Here is a 5,698-nt window from a genome sequence, read left to right on the forward strand (position 1 = left end):
AATGGCAGAGACTTTCTCAGAATTCATTCAAATCCCCTTGTTAGCTTCTGCGATAAAACCCAGATATTTAATACACTTGACTTTAAAATCACACTTATCAATATCTATTGATAGTTCTGCTTCTTGTAATCATTGTAATACTCTTCACACATGTTCTTGATATTCTTTTTCAAACTCATCAGTGAAGATGAGAATGTCATTGAGATAAGCAGATGTGAATTCATTAAGAAAATTCTGAAGTGCTTAGTTAATATACTTTTGAAATGTACTAGAGATGTTAGTCAGTTCAAAGAAAGTAATCACTTATTTAAAGAGATTATAATGTGTCTGAAATGCTGTAAGTTATTCATCTTCTTTGATAATACAGATCTTATGAAATGTAGTGATGATATATAGTTTTATAAATCATTGAGCTTGTTTAATATGAGCTAGAGTTTCATTGATCAGAGATAATGAATAGTGATCTTTCTTTATTATTCTGTTTAGTTCTTGATAGTTCACACAGAATCAGAGTTCTTTATCTGATTTCTTTGTAAAGAGAATAGAGACTGTGATAGAAGAATTACTAACATGTATGAATTCTTTATTCAATAAATCATTGAGTGTCTTTTGAAGAAGAAGGAGTTTATCTTGAGAAATATTGTAAAGAAGGTCTCATGACAGTTCAGAGTTCTTATCATTCTTCTTCTCTAACTTGATACTGTGATTCACTCCAGAACCTTGTAAGAGAAGTATATTTATAATATTATCTTGTTGAAAGACATCTAGATATTCATGATATTATTGAGAGAGTTTTGTATAAGAATCTGTTATTGTAACACAAAATAACTTTTCTAGAGCCTTTTTAATATTGATCAAACTGATGAAATAGATTGTCACATAATTCTGCTATTAGTGACTTCTTTTTTAAAGTATTTCATATATGTTGACAGAGATCTGTGTCAGATCTATGATTTTGTGAATATCATCTTTGTGAATTCTATTGTTGTTAGAGAACATCAAGCTTCTGTTTCAAGCATCTAACAAGATACCTTGTTCAGATAGTCAGGCACGTTCTAATATAAGATTATAATCAAGATTATCAACTTTATATGCATAGATATCTTCATATTGATATTCTTTCATATCTATGATCAACTTCATCATGTAACAGATACAAATATCTTTTGAGTCATTGAACTCTGTGAGGACTCAGAGTCTTAAGAAGAGAATACACTGAAGATTCTAATGTCTTATGACTGAAGATTTAATCATTGCATAGATGGTATAGACTGCTATCTATCATAATCTTCATATTATACGTGTTATTCATCACAGTAGATACAAGAATCACATTCATTGTCATCTTTTCTTCAAATTATTGTTGTTCAACCTCTTCAAGCTCCTGCTTGTGAATTTGAACAGAAGCTAATCTTTTCCCTGTTTTATCAAGACATTCTTATAGTTATCTTCTGAATCTTTCTTCACTGCAATGTGATTGATGCAGACAGGCACTGATTTATTTTTTAAATGAGAAGACACTGATCTTTCTCTTGCTTGAGAAGGCATGTAGATTAATTAACCGTTGAAAGTAATATGTTCTGATCAGTTACAGTTGATGTATACTCCATGTTGATGTTGATCAGCGACTTTCTCAGGACTGATTCCAGGGACTTGAAAGTCTGTTCAAACAGTGAAAACTGTTGCTTATGTATAGACATTTGAATCTATTCAGTTCATGACATCTGCATCATTGCTGTTACTTCTCTTTGACACAGATGTATAAGTAGCTAAGATGTAATGTCTTCTGCTACTGTTATATATACTCTTGAGCTTGATAAGATGATCATTCAATGTTCAGAGCTGTGTGCAGAAGCCTTCATAAGTTAGAGCTTTATTTACACTCATAAGAGTCTGTAAGAGTTTGAAAGTCAATGTCTTCTTAAGCATGCTGATCTTTATTCAATTCTTTCAAGATTGATCATCTGCTTCTAAGATCTGAGTGTATTATTATTATTATTATTATTCTTCAATTATAGATGTATGCAGTCAGAGACTATGACATCTACCTGAGAACTTTTAGTTCTCAGGGTTTTTCCTATATCTGTAGAGTTAACTATTATACATTCATCAATTTTAGATATGCAAAATCAGAAAATTCCAGCTCAGAATATAAAAACTGTTTACAAATTGCAGTGTCTTAACATCTTCTGATACTTTGAAATCATCTGACAATATCATGACAAAGGAAAAGAGAACACAGTCTTAAAGATAGACATATTAAATAGATAGATAGAAAGGAATTGAAAGAAAAAGATAAAGTAAAGAGAGACTGTAACAAAACAAATTATTAAAAGATAATATATAGCTCTTTTAACAGACTATATCTGATTGATTTCCTCCTCTTCATATTCACATATTTCTGAATTGAGTCATTTTCTTGTAGCTGCTTGAGTTTCTGATAGAAAGTCTATTAAGTATTTAATTCCTGTCTCAGTTGAGAATAACAATCTCATATTTAATTGATTTAGATTATACTTCTCTTTCAATCTGACTCTGAGACTATTGTATAATGCACAGTGTATTACAATATACTCAGAATTCTCATTTGTATTGCAGAATGATCATTCTATTGAATCAAATTTATCATCAAATCTTTGTATATAAGATTTGAAATAGCCATGTCCTAGTTTCAGCTGTATTATAGATGAGAATATTTTCTTCTTACATTTAATTGAACAAGATTTCCACTTGGGTTTTGTTTCAAATCTTGAATAATGTATACTCTTCTTTTGTTTCTGCCAGCTTTCATTTCACTTGTCTAAACAAGATTCTTTTATTTTTCTCTTTATAAAAGATCAGAACATAATTTTTTAAATAGATCTGCTTAATTCTGCACTCTTTTTTGCAGCTGAATCAGTCAATTCATTGTCATGAATATTCATATAAGCTGGAACTCAGTGTAGATGAATTATCAGCTTTGATGTTCTTCTCTTTTGAATTTTCAAAACAGAGTTTAAGATCTGTTCAAGATTCATTTGATCATTATAAATCTGACTATTTCTAAGTCTTATCACAGCAGCTTGACTATCAGAGAATATTCATATCTCTTTCAAACTATTTCCTCTTTTATAAGATTTTATTTCAATGAGTTTGAAAGCTGTCACTATTACAAATAGTTCAGCATCAAAGACTTCAGATTCACAGTCTAAATTTCAGAAATCAGAGATAAAATTCATATTATCTTCAGTATAAGCAATGTCTGTGCCTAATCTATTTGAATTCTCATTTTTAAAGTTGTCTGAATAAATCAGAATAGAGTCTTCTATATTAATGGTGAAAAATCTCTGCAAATGCTGTTCATATTCTTTCTTCTTAGATAGTTCACTTATTTATAAGTCTCTAAGAGATTCAAGCTTTTCTCTTCAGAGAGATATCTTCTCATGATCAACTTTTTCAATATTTAAAAAAGAAAATTGATCTTTAATCAGAGAGTATAGTCTGTACAGTTGAGAAGACATTTTCTTTGAAGAATTATTTTCATTTCAATCAAGAAATCTATTTCAATTCAGTTCATTTCCAGAGTTCATTAATGAAAAATGAAGAAGAGACTCTTTCTCTGATTATATAATTTGAGCTCATCTTTATAACTCTCAAAGCATAGTTCATACAGATCATTTCAAATTTAATAGCAGAAGCAGGAATTAAAGCTTCAATTTTCATTACTTTAATAGAAGATGATTTGAATGCTCTCAGAATTCTTCTCAAAGCTCTGTTTTACAGACCTTGAATGAGTTCAGTGAAATTCTCTTGATTATTTCATCAAACTTGAAGTTCATAATCAGCTACTGAGATAATACAGGCTATATATAACTGTCTCATAGTCTGGAAGAATAGATCTCTCTCTGTATTTGATAGTCTGATTATGTTGTTCAATAGTCTTTCTGTATTGACAGTTCTTTGTTGAATGTAATATTTAAAATTCAACTTGAAGTTTAATCATACTTCTAATCATTTGATATTTACACTGGATTTAATCTCTCTATTTAAAAGAGTTAGAGATAGTTCTTTCTCATTGAATTTAGAAAAGAAATGAATTCTCTCAGTTTTATTCATATTAAATTGAATTTGATTAATATCTGCTCTAAGAAAGATTTTCTTTGCAGCTTCTTCAATCACTTTCAAATTCTCTTTGATAGTTTTTAAGCTGTAGACTAGATCAATATCATTCATATAACTTGAAGATCACACTATTCTCATATTTCTATCTTTGAATAAATATGCAGTGTATATTGGAAATAAAATGAGTGAGATTGAAGATTCTTGTAATACTTCTATTTTTATCTCAGTCTTGTCTTATTTCATTCTATCAAAGAAAAGTTGTATGAGTCTTTTAGATATAAAATAGTTAACTCATTTCATTAGACAAAGTAGCAGTTTTAATATTCTTAAAGTCTGAATTAACTTTGACTTTGAAACATAATCAAATACTTCTTTTATATTAATAAAAACTGCAGTTGAGACCAGATCTTCATACTTTGCTATTTGAATATCATGAATAATTGAGAGAACAGTGTCAATTGCAGAACATTGTTTTCTATCTCTTATTTATTCACTGAATAAAAGAGAATTACTGATAGAGCTTATAAAAGATAGTTAAGTAGCTATTATGTTTTCTAAAATCTTTTCTAGACAGTTCAATAGAGATATTACTCTATATGACTTAGAAATTGAAGTTTTTCTATTAGATTTTGTAAGAATCACTTCAGTGGCTTCTGTTCAGCATTTGAAATGATATTCATTTTTCAAGAGATTGAAAAACAGCTCAAAATATCCATTCTTTAAGTAGGAATATGTATTTTGAATAATTAAGTGATTAATTGAATCAGGCCCTGCAGCAGTTTTTAACTGAACTTGAGAAGATAGCTGATTCTAATTCATCTTGTATAAGATCAGGCCATTCTCAGTCATTTTCATCAATATAGTTGAGAAGTAATATATTCTCTTTCTCTGAATCTGAATCTGATGAGTTTTGAAAGAGAGTTCTTATAAAAGCATGACATTTTTTCTCAAAAGAGTTTGCTGTATATGATTCATTCTGAAACTCATATTCTAATGTTGAAAGTTTTGCTACACTTCTTATTTTAGTATAGTTAAAAGCTTTAAAAACTTCATTTTCTTATACTTCTTTAAGAAATTTATTCCAGCAGTCTGTTTTAGCTCTTTTAATATCTGAAAAATATTGATTTCTGACAGCTTTGAACTTCTTATCAGAAATTATATCATTCTTTCAATCTCTTCTAGCAGTAGCTAATTATTTTCTTTTAGATGTGATATTCTCATTTCATCAAGGTTTTGAAAACTCAGAAGACTTTCTCTTTGAAATATTGTCTTTAACACTTGCTAGAATAATAGATGTAATGAGCTTCACTCTATTCTTAAGTATTTCATTTGAGATATCTTGACCAGGATTGTAATATAGCTCACTCTGTCTTTCAGATTTTAACAGTTTTATACTTTCTTTAACTGCCTTTCAGTCAGCTTTTTCAAAGTTAAACTGATTAGAGACAAGAGGATTTTCACTTATTTATTCCTCACTCAGTTCAATATCAAATTGAATAATCTCATAACCTGATTCTGATATTTCATTTGAATTAATAAATCAGTTTACAAGTCTTTTTTTCATTAGATTTTATGACATGAAGATTAGATCTATAAT

Source organism: Blastomyces gilchristii (assembly GCF_000003855.2).
Source record: "Blastomyces gilchristii SLH14081 genomic scaffold supercont1.26, whole genome shotgun sequence".
NCBI lineage: Eukaryota > Fungi > Ascomycota > Eurotiomycetes > Onygenales > Ajellomycetaceae > Blastomyces > Blastomyces gilchristii.